The 14,409-nt window shown below is 43.0% G+C and overlaps 1 protein-coding gene across 1 annotated transcript in view; it reads right to left on the bottom strand.

Annotated features, from left to right (window-relative positions):
* LOC134341850 (NACHT, LRR and PYD domains-containing protein 3-like) overlaps positions 1-13,619 on the bottom strand; it is a 42,495-nt gene extending 28,876 nt beyond the window's left edge. Inside the window, 1 exon segment of the mRNA XM_063039786.1 lies at positions 13,302-13,619. The gene's annotated coding sequence lies outside the window, so the exon portion shown is untranslated.
* Between the last annotated feature and the right edge of the window lie 790 nt (positions 13,620-14,409).

Consider the following 14,409-nt stretch of genomic DNA (forward strand, 5'->3'; position numbering starts at 1 on the left):
AATGTTGTCCCCTTGTTCAAAAAAGTTAGCAGGGATAGTCCGGGTTATTATAGACCAGTGAGCCTTACGTCTGTGGTGGGAAAGCTGTTGGAAAAAGGTTCTTACAGATAGGATCTATGGGCATTTAGAGAATTGTCGTCTGATCAGGGACATTCAGCATGGCTTTGAGAAGTGCAGATCGTGTCTAACAAGCCTGACAGAGTTCTCTGAGGAGGTGACCAGGCATATAGATGAGGGTAGTGCAGTGGATGTGATCTGCATGGATTTTAGTAAGGCATTTGACACGGTTCCACATGGTAAGCTTATTCAGAAAGTCAGAAGGCATGGGATCCAGGGAAGTTTGGCCAGGTGGATTCAGATTTGGCTTGCCTGCAGAAGGCAGAGGGTCGTGGTAGAGGGAGTACATTCAGATTGGAGGGTTGTGACTAGTGGTGTCCCACAAGGATCTGTTCTAGCACCTCTACTCTTCGTGATTTTTATTAAAGATCTGGATGTGGAGGTAGAAGGGTGGGTTGGCAAGTTTGCAGACGACACAAAGGTTGGTGGTGTTGTAGATAGTGCAGAGGATTGTCAAAGATTGTAGAGAGACATTGATAGGATGCAGAAGTGGGCTGAGAAGAGGCAGATGGAGTTCAACCCGGAGAAGTGTGAGGTGGTACACTTTGGAAGGACAAACTCCAAGGCAGAGTACAAAGTAAATGGCAGGATACTTGGTAGTGTGGAGGAGCCCAGGGATCTATGGGTACATGTCCACAGATCCCTGAAAGTTGCCTCACAAGTAGATAGGGTAGTTAAGAAAGCTTATGGGGTGTTAGCTTTCATAAGTCGAGGGATAGAGTTTAAGAGTCGAAATGTAATGATGCAGCTCTATAAAACTCTGGTTAGGACACACTTGGAGTACTGTGTCCAGTTCTGGTCGCCTCACTATAGGAAGGATGTGGAAGCATTGGAAAGGGTACAGAGGAGATTTACCAGGATGCTGCTTGGTTTAGAAAGTATGCATTATGATCAGAGATTAAGCGAGCTAGGGCTTTACTCTTTGGAGAGAGGGAGGATGAGAGGAGACATGATAGAGGTGTACAAGATATTAAGAGGAATAGGTAGAGTGGATAGCCAGCGCCTCTTCCCCAGGGCACCACTTCTTAATACAAGAGGACATGGCTTTAAGGTAAGGGGTAGGAAGTTCAAGGGGGATATTAGAGGAAGGATTTTTACTCAGAGAGTGGTTGGTGCGTGGAATGCACTGCCTGAGTCAGTGGTGGAGGCAGATACACTAGTGAAGTTTAAGAGACTACTAGACAGGTATATGGAGGAATTTAAGGTGGGGCGTTTTATGGGAGCCAGGGGTTGAGGGTCAGCACAACATTGTGGGCCGAAGGCTGTACTATTCTATGTTCTATGTAAAAAATCCAGAGCGTGAGAAGTGTCACGAACATAGGTGAGAAGGATTGAACAAGCGGGGATAAAACAGTGTCGATCTATGCGAAAATGAGTTCAGTGGGGCAGGTGCCAGCTGACGGCGCTCGTCAGGAGTCAGAGAATATTTCGGGAGAGCAGTGTCATGTGCTTTACTGAGATGTGGCTGCACGCGGATATACCCGATCAAAGCGTTTCCATAGAGAGCTTCCATACCGTTCGAGCTGACCGGAATTGCACTGGGACCAGTAAGCATGAAGGACGGGGGCTGGCGGTTCTGGGAAACAACAGATGGTGCAATCCTGGGCATATTACGATCAAGGAACGTGTTTGTAGCCCGGATATTGCACTTTTTGCTGTTGGACTCCGGCCATATTATTTGCCAAGGGGAATCTCGCATGCAATTGTGGTTGTTGTGTACATCCCTCCCTCTGCCAACCCGACGTCGGCGTGTAACATCATTTACACCGTCATAGCCAGATTACAAACCCAGCACCCGAGGGCCCTCATTACCATCTCGGGTGACTTCAACCAGGTTACCATGGTTAGAACACTGCTCAACTTCACGCAGTATGTGAGCTGTACAACCAGAGGGGAGAGGACTCTGGATTTGATGTACGCTAAGGTTAAGGATGTATGCAGCTCCTCTCCCCTCCTCCTAGTGGGAAGGTCAGATCACAGCCTGGTGCATCTAAAACCCTGCTACGTGCCTCTGGTAAAGCGTAAACCTGCAACCTCGAGGACAGTGAGGAAATGGTCGGAGGAGGCTTATGAGGCGCTCCAGGGTTGTTTTGAGGTGACAGACTGGCAGGCACTCTGTGAGCCACATGGAGAGGATATTGATGGGCTCACAGAGTGCATCACTGATTACATCAACTTCCGTGTGGACTGCAATGTTCCTACAGGAACTGTCCTTTGTTATTCAAATAACAAGCCATGGGTGACAAAGGACATTAAGGACATCCTGAACGCTAAAAAGATGGCGTTTAGAGATGGAAATAGGGAGCAGCTGATGACAGTACAGAGGGACCTGAAAGCCAGGATCAGGGAGGCTAAAGACAGGTACAGGAGGAAGCTTTCTTTCTTTATAAATCTTTTTATTATTTTTTTTTCAAAATTATAAACTCAATAACAAAGTTGGTACAAAGAGATTGGAAAAAATGTTCATCAGCATATATAAAATGAATTTTAAGTAACATAGAAATAAATGACTTCCAAAGTCATAATGAGATTAAATATTACAAAGAAATAAAAAGAAAAAAATATATACAAACAAAAAAAAACCCAAAAGAAAAAGAGAAAAAAAAAACAAAAAAAAAATCAAAATAGGGCTAGACCAACAATTTGTATCCGACATGATCTATAATGTCGCAAACTCCGCTCCTCTCATCATACAATTTTAGAAAAAGGATTCGGAAAGGTCAGATTACATCATATGAAAATGTTGCATAAAAAGTTTCCAGGTATCTTCAAATTTAACCGAAGGGTCAAAAATATCACTTCTATTTTTTTCTAAATTTAAACTTAATATAGTTTGAGAAAACCATTGAAATGTAGTTGGAGGATTAATTTCCTTCCAGTTCAACAAAATAGGTCTTCTCGCCATTAAATTAACAATAGCTATCATTCGAGAGGCTGAAGAAGATAAAGATCTATGTTCTACCATTGGCAATCCAAAGATTGCCGTAATAGGATAAAGTTTTAAATCAAAGCGTAGAACTGTTGAAATAATATCAAAAATGTTTTTCCAATATTTTTTTCCAAAAGAGGACAGGACCAAAACATATGAGTTAAAGAAGCCACTTCAGAGTGACATCTATCACAAGTAGGGTTTATATGGGAATAAAAACGAGCTAGTTTATCTTTGGACATATGAGCTTTGTGTACTACTTTAAATTGTGTTAAAGTATGTTTATCACATATGGAAGAAGTACTAACTAATTGAAAAGAAAATCCCATTTCTCTGTAGGTAGAGAAAGTTAAAGTTCCCTTTCCCATTCGTTTTTTAATTTTATCAGATATATCTGGCTGTAATTTCATAATTATATCATAAATTATTGCTATTAATCCCTTCTGCAAAGGATTAAAACCTAAAAATTTATGAAGAATGCCAGAAGGATTGGAAGTCGGAAAGGTAGGCAACGTAGTATTTAAAAAAAATTCTTATTTGTAAGTATCTAAAAAAAAAATGGGATCTAGGCAAATCAAATTTCTCAGATAACTGCTCAAAAGACATAAAGCAGTTATCCAAAAATAAATCACGAAAACATATTATGCCTTTCGTTTTCCATATCAAAAAGGCTTGGTCCATTACCGAGGGTTGGAAAAAAATAGATATAATAGGACTTGATAACAAAAATTCATTCAGGCCAAAAAATTTACGAAATTGAAACCATATTCGCAATGTATGTTTAACTGTAGGGTTGAAAATTTGTTTATTCAATTTAGATAGTGCAAAAGGCAATGAAGTTCCTGAAATGGAGGCTAAAGAAAACCCTTGTACAGAATGGCCTTCAAGGTTTACCCAGTGTGGGCTTGGAGCTATATTCCAGTCTTGTGTCCAAAATATTAAGTATCGTATATTAATTGCCCAATAGTAAAATCTTAGGACAGGCAATGCCAAACCACCCTCTTTCTTAGATTTCTGTAAGTATTTTTTACTTAATTTGGGATTTCTATTTTGCCATATATAAGAAGAAATTTTAGAGTCAATAATATCTAAAAAATATTTAGGAATAAAAATCGGTATCACTTGAAATAACTATAAAAAAATTGGGTAAAATAATCATTTCGAAAGCATTAATACGGCCAATCAATGATAGAGACAAAGGGGACCATTTAGTAATCAGTGGTTTAACCTGATTAATTAATGGTAAAAGGTTGAAATTGAATAGATCCTTATGTCTCTTAGTAATTTTAACTCCCAAATAACTAAAATAATAAGTAATCAGTCTAAATGGAGAATTTCTAAAAATAGGATCCTGCATATTTAATGGAAAGAGTTCACTCTTACTTAGGTTCAGTTTATAACCAGAAAAGCTACTAAACTGAGCAAGCAAAGTTAATAATGCCGGAATAGATTTTCCTGGGTTAGAAATATATAATAGTAGATCATTTGCATATAGTGATAATTTATGAGTCTCATTTCCACGAGTAATACCAAATATATTAGGGGGGTCACGAATGGCAATAGCTAGCGGTTCCAAAGCAATATCAAATAGTAATGCACTAAGAGGACAACCCTGCCTAGTACCACAGAATAAATGAAAAAAGGGGATCTTTGTTTGTTAGTAAATACCGAGGCCAAAGGGGTAAAATATATTAGTTTACTCCAGGAAATGAATATAGGACTAAAATTAAATTTCTCAAGGGTATTGAATAGATATACCCATTCAACTCTATCTAAAGCTTTTTCAGTATCCAATGAAATGACACATTCTGCAGTTTTGGGTGAAGGTGTATAAGCGATATTCATTAATCTCCTAATATTAAAAAAAAAAGTAACGGTTTTTAATAAATCCAGTTTGATCAGCAGAAATAATTTGGGGAATACATTCTCCAATCTCGTTGCCAATATTTTAGAAACAATCTTAGGATCGACATTCAGCAGAGATATAGGTCTATAAGATGCACATTCAGTAGGATCCTTATCTTTTTTAAGAATTAGGGAAATAGAAGCTCGATAGAAAGATTGTGGTAATTTACCTATCGAAACTGCATCCCTAAAAACACTACATAGCCAAGGAGTTAGTGTAGTTGAGAAAAAAATTAAAAATTCTCCTGTAAATCCATCTGGACCAGGTGTTTTACCTGAATTCATTGAAAAAAAATAGCATTCTTTATTTCCTCTACTGTAATAGGTACATGTAGTTTTGAACGTTCATTGGATGATAATTTTGGAATATTCAATTTCTTTAACAAATCATGCATTATAGTGGAGTCATCGGGAAATTCTGATTGATAAAGGGAGGTATAAAATTCTTGAAAGGATTTATTATCTCTTCATGGTCAACTGTCAAAGTTCCATCTTGTTTACGAATTTTAAGAATCTGTCGTTTAACCGAGGCTGATTTCAACTGATTAGCTAAAAGTTTCCCAGTTTTATCACCATGTATATAAAATTGACTCTTAGTTTTAATTAATTGACTTTCAATTGAAGATGATAATAAAAGGTTATGTTCCATTTGAAGTTCAACTCTCTGTTTAGAAAGTTCTTGATTGGGAGCTATAGAATATTTCTTATCAACTTCTTTAATCTTGTCAACCAGTTTAAGTATTTCCTTATTAATTCCCCTTTTTAGTCCAGCAGTGTATGAAATAATTTGTCCACGAATATATGCTTTAAAAGTATCCCAGAGGATCCCTCTGGAAATATCATCCGTGGAATTCGTTGTAAAGAAAAACATAATCTGTTCATCAATAAACTTAACGAAACCTGAATCTTGAAGCAAAGAGATATTAACTCTCCATTGTCTAGAATTAGTGGATATATCCCTTAAGTTAATAAATAATTTCAAAGGCGCATGGTCAGAAACAGCAATAGAATCATATTCACAACCCGTAACAAAAAGAATTAATCGAGAGTCAATTCTTGAATAGTGCTGATGTACATGTGAAAAAAAAAGAGAACTCTTTTTCATTCGGATGTAAGAATCTCCAATTTTCTGACATTCCAGAGTCGATCATAAAAGAATTAAAAAGGGTAGCCGATTTATTCGGAAGTGCTTGATTAGACTTGGATCTATCAACATATAGTCATTTAAGTTGGGAAGAGATGTGAGGAGATTCTTAAAAAAATCAGGACAGTCAACATTTGGGGCATAAACATTGAGCATAGCACTTTTTTGTTAAATAGCAAGCCAGTAATCAACAAAAATCTGCCATTAGAATCTGAAATCGTCTCATAGTGCGTAAATGAAATTGACAAATCTATAAATACAGAAACGCCTTTTACTTTAGCTTGTGAATTCGCATGATACTGTTTTCCTTCCAGAATCTAAAGAAACGTTTATTATCCTCTTTCCGGACATGAGTTTCTTGTACAAAAATAATATGAGCATTCATCCTATGGAATACTTAAAAAATTTTCTTCAGTTTAACCGGGTGGTTTAAACCATTTGTATTCCAAGAAACTAAATTGATCGTCTTATCCATCATAAGGAGCGCGAGTATAAAGTATGTAAAGGGTTAACCAGAGTAGAGACTCATGACCCCGGAAGAGGGAAACAAGGTCCAAAGAGGAACCGGAAGTTACGACATTTCAGACATTTTGGCAGTTTCTGGTCAGCCCGTTTAAAAAAACTGAAAAAGGAATAAAAGGAAAAATACCCCCCACCTCCCACAAAACCCCAGAAAAAAGCCAGACAGCGGCCAATGCTAAATCTAAGACTAAACCTACCCCCATCTTTCCAGAGGGCGACCCAACAGAAATATGTTTATCAAGAAAAACACCACCCTTATGGAAAAAAGTAAAAACTAGCTATGACTAGAAAAAAATAATCTTAAAGCGATTAAAAGCATCGAACAGTTTCTTTCTACTCATATTTCAAAGAACATCAAACATTAAATCCTATTACTATATTAATTTTTCAAATACAAATGACCGGAAATAACGTGAGAAACAGCAAGGATTCTGGGGAGAAGAAAAAAAATCCCCCATTTTAAAATATAATACTTTAGTAACATTTCAAAAAGAAAACAATCATTAAACTTGAAACTAAATAATTACCCAAAGGTATTAGCAGTAAGATATACAGGATCACTAACAGAAAAGCTTAATATCGTTTAACTATATAAAACAAACCTACACTGCCAGATCGGGAAAACAAAACCTCGAACTAAACGATCAGAGACGAGAGAAAAAAAAAACAAACGATACATTGATTAATCCTCCGTAAAGGGAGGTAGATCATCGAGAAAACTTTGGGCTTCCATCGCATTTTTAAACAGACTGCGCGAGTTATCCGGCATAACCACTCTCAGACGGGCTGGAAACAGTAGCGCTATTTTACAGCCCCGACGATAAAGTTCTGCCATCTGAGGTTTAAAAGCCATCCGGTTTTTTTTTCAGTACGTCTTGGCTGTAGTCTTCAACAATTCTGAACTTGAAATCTTGAAATTCGATCATACCTTTCTTCCGAGCCGCTCGGATAACTCGTTCCTTTTCGTGGACATAATGAAACCAAATAATGATCGGTCTCGGTTTGGCCGATTTCTCCGAATTAAAACGGAATGAGCGATGTTTCGGTGGTTCTTCCAATATATCAGAGCCAAACACATCCATTAGCAATCTTCCTTCTCCACATCGTCAGGAAAACCAATTAATCGCAAATTCTGTCGTCGGGAACGATTTTCAAGATCGATAGTCTTAGCTTGATAGCGTTCCAATTGCTGAGTTACCGAAGTTAAACATTTTTCAAGCGCATCATGTTTTTTTTCTCTTTTACGGCCATCTTCATCTAATTCCGAAATTCTGACTTGATGTTGGTCGATTTCATGTCTGAATGTTCTTGATTCTTCTTTCCTCAAATTCAACTCTTCTTCAATTGCGGTGAGTCTTCGATTAACTGTATCTTCTAAATGTTTCTTCATTAGTTCCATAGTTACCGGAGTTTCCTTCGAAGTTCCAGGATCACCATTTTTATTCCGTTCCGGGCGGAACCTTTCCCCTCTTTAACTTCTCGAGCTATGGTGTTCATTTTCAATCAGTAGAAGTCGTAGTTCAGTAATATAGATCGTTTCGTGTAGTTATAGGTGAGGTAAGTAAGAGTGGTTACATGTAAGAAAGTAAAGGGTACGGAACAACGCCCAAATGCAGCTCACCCCATGAGTCCCCTTCCGGAAAGAGGAGGAAGCTTAATTGAAAACTCCAGCAGAACAACATGAGAGAGATCTGGAGGGGGATGAGGACCATCACTGGGTTCCGGCAAACTAGCAACAGAGAAGCTGAAGGCAGTGTGGACAGGGCCAATGAACTTAACCTGTTTAACAGATTTGACTCTGTGGCCCCTGCCCATCCCACACATGAGCCATCTGTTGTCGGCCCCCAATCAACACATATTTCACTCTCCCCTCCTACCGCTCCTCACAGTCCCCCACCCTGCTCTCATGACTATACCCCTTCCCCAGACGAAACCTCCACGGTGGGCCCCACAGCTGAACAGGTGAGAAGACAGCTGAAACGTCTCAACCCAAGCAAGGCTGCAGGATCGGATGGTGTCAGTACCAGGGTGCACAAAGCCTGTGCCCCTCAGCTATGTGGAGTACTTCACCATGTATTCAACCTGAGCCTGAGGCTCCGGAGGGTTCCTGTACTTTGGAAGACGTCCTGCCTCGTCCCTGTGCCGAAGACGCCGTGCCCCAGCGGCCTCGATGACTACAGACCGGTGGCATTGACCTCCCACATCACGAAGACCCGGAGAGACTTGACTGGAGCTGCTCCGGCCTATGGTCAGGCCACACTTATATCCCCTCCAGTTCGCCTACCAGCCCCAACTAGGAGTTGAGGATGCCATCGTCTACCTGCTGAACCGTGTCTACGCCCACCTGGACAAGCCAGCGAGCACTGTGAGGGTCATGTTTTTTTGACTATTCCAGTGTGTTCAACACCATCCGCCCTGCTCTGCTGGGGGAGAAGCTGACAGCGATGCAGGTGGATGCTTCCCTGGTGTCATGGATTCTTGATTACCTGACTGGCAGACCACAGTACGTGTGCTTGCAACACTGTGTGTCCGACAGAGTGATCAGCAGCACTGGGGCTCCACAGGGGACTGTCTTGTCTCCCTTTCTCTTCACCATTTACACCTCGGACTTCAACTACTGCACAGAGTCTTGTCATGTTCAGAAGTTTTCGGATGACTCTGCCATAGTTGGATGCATCAGCAAGGGAGATGAGGCTGAGTACAGGGCTACGGTAGGAAACTTTGTCACATGGTGTAAGCAGAATTATCTGCAGCTTAATGTGAAAAAGACTAAGGAGCTGGTGGTAGACCTGAGGAGAGCTAAGGTAACAGTGACCCCTATTTCCATCCAGGGGGTCAGTGTGGACATGGTGGAGGATTACAAATACCTGGGGATACAAATTGACAATAAACTGGACTGGTCAGAGAACACTGACGCTGTCTACAAGAAGGGTCAGAGCCGTCTCTATTTCCTGAGGAGACTGAGGTCCTTTAACATCTACCGGACGATGCTGAGGATGTTCTACGAGTCTGTGGTGGCCAGTGCTATCATGTTCGCTGTTGTGTGCTGGGGCAGCAGGCTGAGGGTAGCAGACCCCAACAGAATCAACAAACTCATTCGTAAGGCCAGTGATGTTGTGGGGATGGAATTGGACTCTCTGACGGTGGTGTCTGAAAAGAGGATGCTGTCTAAGTTGCATGCCATCTTGGTCAATGTCTCCCATCCACTACATAATGTACTGGGTGGGCACAGGAGTACATTCAGACAGAGACTCATTCCACCGAGATGCAACACTGAGCGTCATAGGAAGTCATTCCTGCCTGTGGCCATCAAACTTTACAACTCCTCCCTTGGAGGGTCAGACACCCTGAGCCAATAGGCTGGTCCTGGACTTATTTCATAATTTACTGGCATAATTTACATATTACTATTTAACTATTTATGGTTCTATCACCATTTATTATTTATGGTGCAACTGTAACGAAAACCAATTTCCCCCGGGATCAATAAAGTATGACTATGACTATGACTATGACTATGAGACAGTAGGTCTACCAGGACAGGCAGGTTTGTGGATCTTGGGTAGGAGGTAGAAACGGGAAGTGCGGGCTGTGGGAAATATAAGGTTGGTAGCAGTGGATGGGAGATCCCCAGAGCTGATAGTGTTGGTGATGGTGTGGGAGACAATGGCCTGGTGCTCCTTAGTGGGGTCGTGATCGAGGGTAAATAAGAGGAGGTGTCAGCGAGTTACCTCTGTGCCTTGCCAAGGTAGAGGTCATTCCACCAGACCACCATAGCAACCCCCTTATAAGCAGGTTTTATTGTAAGGTTAGGATTGGTGCGGAGAGAGTGGAGAGTAGAGCGTTCGGAAGGAGTAAGGTTGGAATTAGAGCAAGGTCTGTGAAAGTCGATATGGTTAATGTCCCGTTGGCAGTTAGCAATAAAGAGATCCAGAGCAGGCAGAAGACCAGAGCGGGGTGTCCATGAAGAGGAGGAGGGTTGAAGACGGGAGAAGGGGTCATCGGTGGGCGTGGAAGAGTCTTGCCGAAGAAGTAGGCTCGGAGACGGAGACGGCGGAAGAAGAGTTCAGCGTCATGGCGAACATGGAACTCGCTGAGGTGTGGGCGAAGGGGGACAAAGGTGAGGCCCTTACTGAGGACAGAGCGTTCTGCCTCAGAGAGTGGAAGGTTGAGGGGATGGTAAAGACCCGGCAGGGATGGGAGCTGGAATCAAAGGGGGTGGGAGGCTGGAAGTGTCAGTGAAGAGGGGAGGGGTGGGTGAGAAGAATAACGAGCCTTCGAGGGCCCAGGAGGAGCTGACGATGGGATCTGAGGGAGACGGGATTGCAGAGTATTGGTGGGGGAAGGGGAGACGGGAGTCACAATAGCTGCACGTTAAGACCCGGCCTGGAGTCGCAGTTGGAGGTTGCGCAAACGCTATGAAGGTGTCCATGCTTGCTGGAACCCGCATTGCAGGTGCTGGCGTCTGGGGGTTGAATATGCCCTGGGTTGATAGGGCCGGCGAGGTCGAGGTCGAGGGCAGGAGCCGCAATACAAAGTTCATGCCTGCTAGCGTCAGAGCCAGCAGGCTCTGGGGTCTGCAGATGAAGATCTTACCGTCCTTGCCTAACATGACAAAGTAAAGAAACGGCGATTGCACGCATGAATCCGACGGAGGATGAAATAACGTGCAGGTCCTTTACAAACGGCGAAGAAATTGTCCCGGAGGTATGGAAGGGTTTTGGATAAGGACGCCAAGTACCTCCACGTGGCGGAGAGGGTCGCCCTCAGAGCCCGGCAGGAGAAACAGCGGGAGGCAAAGTCAATTAAATGTGAGTACCTGGGATCTTCACTATAACTCCTCTGGTGCTCCCTTCCTCCTGTCTTTCTCCCTAGGCCTCCCGTCCAATGATCCTCTCCCTTCTCGAGCCTTGTATCCCCTTTGCTAATCAACTTTCCAGATCTTAGCTTTATCAGGCCACTCCCCCCCCCCGCCATATTCTCCTATCACTTCTGATCTCCCCCTCCCCATCCCACTTTCAAATCTCTTACTATCTCTTCTTCTTTCAGTTAGTCCTGACGAAGGGTCTCGGCCCGAAACGTCGACTGTACCTCTTCCTAGAGATGCTGCCTGGCCTGCTGCGTTCACCAGCAACTTTTATGTGTGTTGCTTGAATTTCCAGCATCTGCAGATTTCCTCGTGTGTACGCTTATCGATTTAAAGTTTGTTTTCATTTCAACCGTACAAAAAAAAACATATCTCACTTCGCATGCAGACGTTATACTAGCATACGCTAATTAAATTGTCAGAGCTTTTCCAGTCAACAGAACAACACGCATAACTGGACTACACGGCCCCTTGAAACTGCTGCTGCAGATAATGAGAACACGGCTGATCAGATCTAAAATTTCATTTCGTATACCCCCGTCCATCTCTGTAACACTTCAAACCCGCAGTTTATCAACAATTTCGGCCTTAAACAGAATCAAGACTTGCTTCCACTGGCCATTGAGGAGAAATAAAAAATCAAAACACCCAGATTCGACACAGGAACAATAGTTGTATTCGTCTGAAATAAGAAAATCTGTAAAAGGAACAGGTGTTTGCTGTACTGATCTCACACTCTTGCTTTGAAACAGGTAGCCATTGTTCTAGAGCTTTTCTTAATTTTTACTTAACCTGTTGAAACTGTAAATCGTGTAAACAGTATACAGTAGGAACACAAAAAACACCACGGCCAGAAGTGACTTAAAACAGAGCAATTATCTTCTTGATCGCTGATCCAATGCACAGACCACTGGTGGTTTTGAAATAAAGATCGGAAATAAATATCAGAAGCTGAATTATTCTCACCATAATTCCCCAGAATATTCTGACAATGTGGATACTGTGCATCGTTTTTTACAAATAACCCGGTCTACCGCCCCACACGGATCTCTCGTAACCATGGCAACACACACAACACTGGAGGAACTCAGCAGGTCAGGCTGCTCTATGGATGGGTGTAAACAGTCAACGTTGCGGACCGAGTCCCTTCATCAGGACTGGAATGGAAAGGGGAAGCGGGCAGATGATTGACTGATTTGGAAGGTGCGGCTTCTTGTTCTGTGAGACTCGGTGCTCAGGGTCTGCGTGCAGGCAGCTGCCTGTCCGTGTACATTCCTCAGAACAGGGAGCGGCCGCTCCGCTGAAATCAAATCCAAACCGGTTCGACCAAACACTGTCCTTCAAGCGTGAAGAAAGTTTAACCCTTTCCGCTACAGGGAAGAGCCATTGAACCAATGACGCGATGTAAATTACATTCGTTGGGGTCTCGAAGGTCGACTTTACTCTTTTCCATAGATGCTGCCTAGCCTGTAGAGTTCTTCCAGAATTTTGTATGTGTTGCTCGGATTTCCAGCATTCGCTGATTTTCTCTTGTTTGAGAGAGATCGGTGACGGGTCACTGCCCCGTGGGATGTTTCATATGTCACTACCGGGGTGAAAGATGCCTTCTGCTCGCACTCAGTAGAAACCATCCTGGAGAGTATTTCTGGTTGACGGCAACGATGTCGTTTCTCTTTATCCATTTGGACAGTAATTGACTCGTTAACATCAACATGTCAGGACTCCCTCCTCCCCACTAGATTCACTCCCGATCCCGATCAAAGCCGAGCTTCTCTGTAAACACTGAATAATTGTACACAATCATAGACAACACTCACCTCTGATGATGTAACCGGACGGCGTTCAGTGAGATCCCGGGAAATCACACTCTGACTACCGGGTGACCGACAATGTTCCTGCACCGGTGTGCTCACCCTGTACGGAGAGTTGAGTCTGAGCTGCGGCTCCCGAGGCCACTCGGCTGTGATGTGTCCGTCGCTCATTACAGATGGACAGGGCCGGGTGAGCCGGGGTAGAGCGGGACTGCCTCAGTCCGGGTCACACTAACTCTCACCGGCTCAGGACGGGCCTGACAGCAGGAGGAGGCGGGAGTGGGATCAATGTAGCAACCCTACAGAGGAAAACAAACCGGCTGCGTTAACCTTTCTGTCCGGATTTCCGTGTCGATCTCCCTTTTTTCTTTCAGCGCAACCACTGAGGCGGGGTTTCTCTGTTTAACTCGGACAGTCCCAGGCTGCGGATTTGATCCTTTCCGGGTTCTGGGCGGGTCTGATCTCCGCCCCGTGTGTAAACAGGACTGTTTGGCGTAGGTACAGTTTCAGCTCGAACGTCCCTCACCTGTTCAGGTACTGTTCAGCTGTCTTTCTGCTGAAACTAAACCAAACAAGTTCGTCTACATACAGTATATTCACACTCAACTGGTCAAAGATTTTCTCAGCATTTCTCGATTCAGGAGAATTTATTAACTTTCATGTACTGACACTGTCATTGAGAGATTATTGTATTTCCATCCGGACAACTATTGTCACAAGAATCCCCCTCGCCCATGGTTAACAGTGGGTTTCATTTCACAAGCAGTAGTTGTTGATCCACACCCCGCCGGAAATACTTCTGTAATTTGTTTCTCATAAAAGTCATCTGTTCCAAATGTCCAGAAGTTTTACCGAGGGAGGGGACGGGGTTGATGGGCGGATTGAAAATGGACGCTACAGAGGGAGTGATGCAAGAACTTCAGTAAGTCTGTTGTCAGAATGGCCGCCTGGGAGGGAGTGATTACTGATCGAAAATGAGCGCCCGGAGAGGGAATAGTGTGCTGATTAAAATGGGAACCTCACTCCCCTCCATCCCCTGACCTAACCCTCACTCTCCCCATCCCTCTACACCATCTGCCCTATCTATACCCCTCATGATTTTGTAGAGTTCCAT

The sequence above is a fragment of the Mobula hypostoma genome, unplaced genomic scaffold (assembly GCF_963921235.1).
Source record: "Mobula hypostoma unplaced genomic scaffold, sMobHyp1.1 scaffold_53, whole genome shotgun sequence".
Lineage (NCBI taxonomy): Eukaryota > Metazoa > Chordata > Chondrichthyes > Myliobatiformes > Myliobatidae > Mobula > Mobula hypostoma.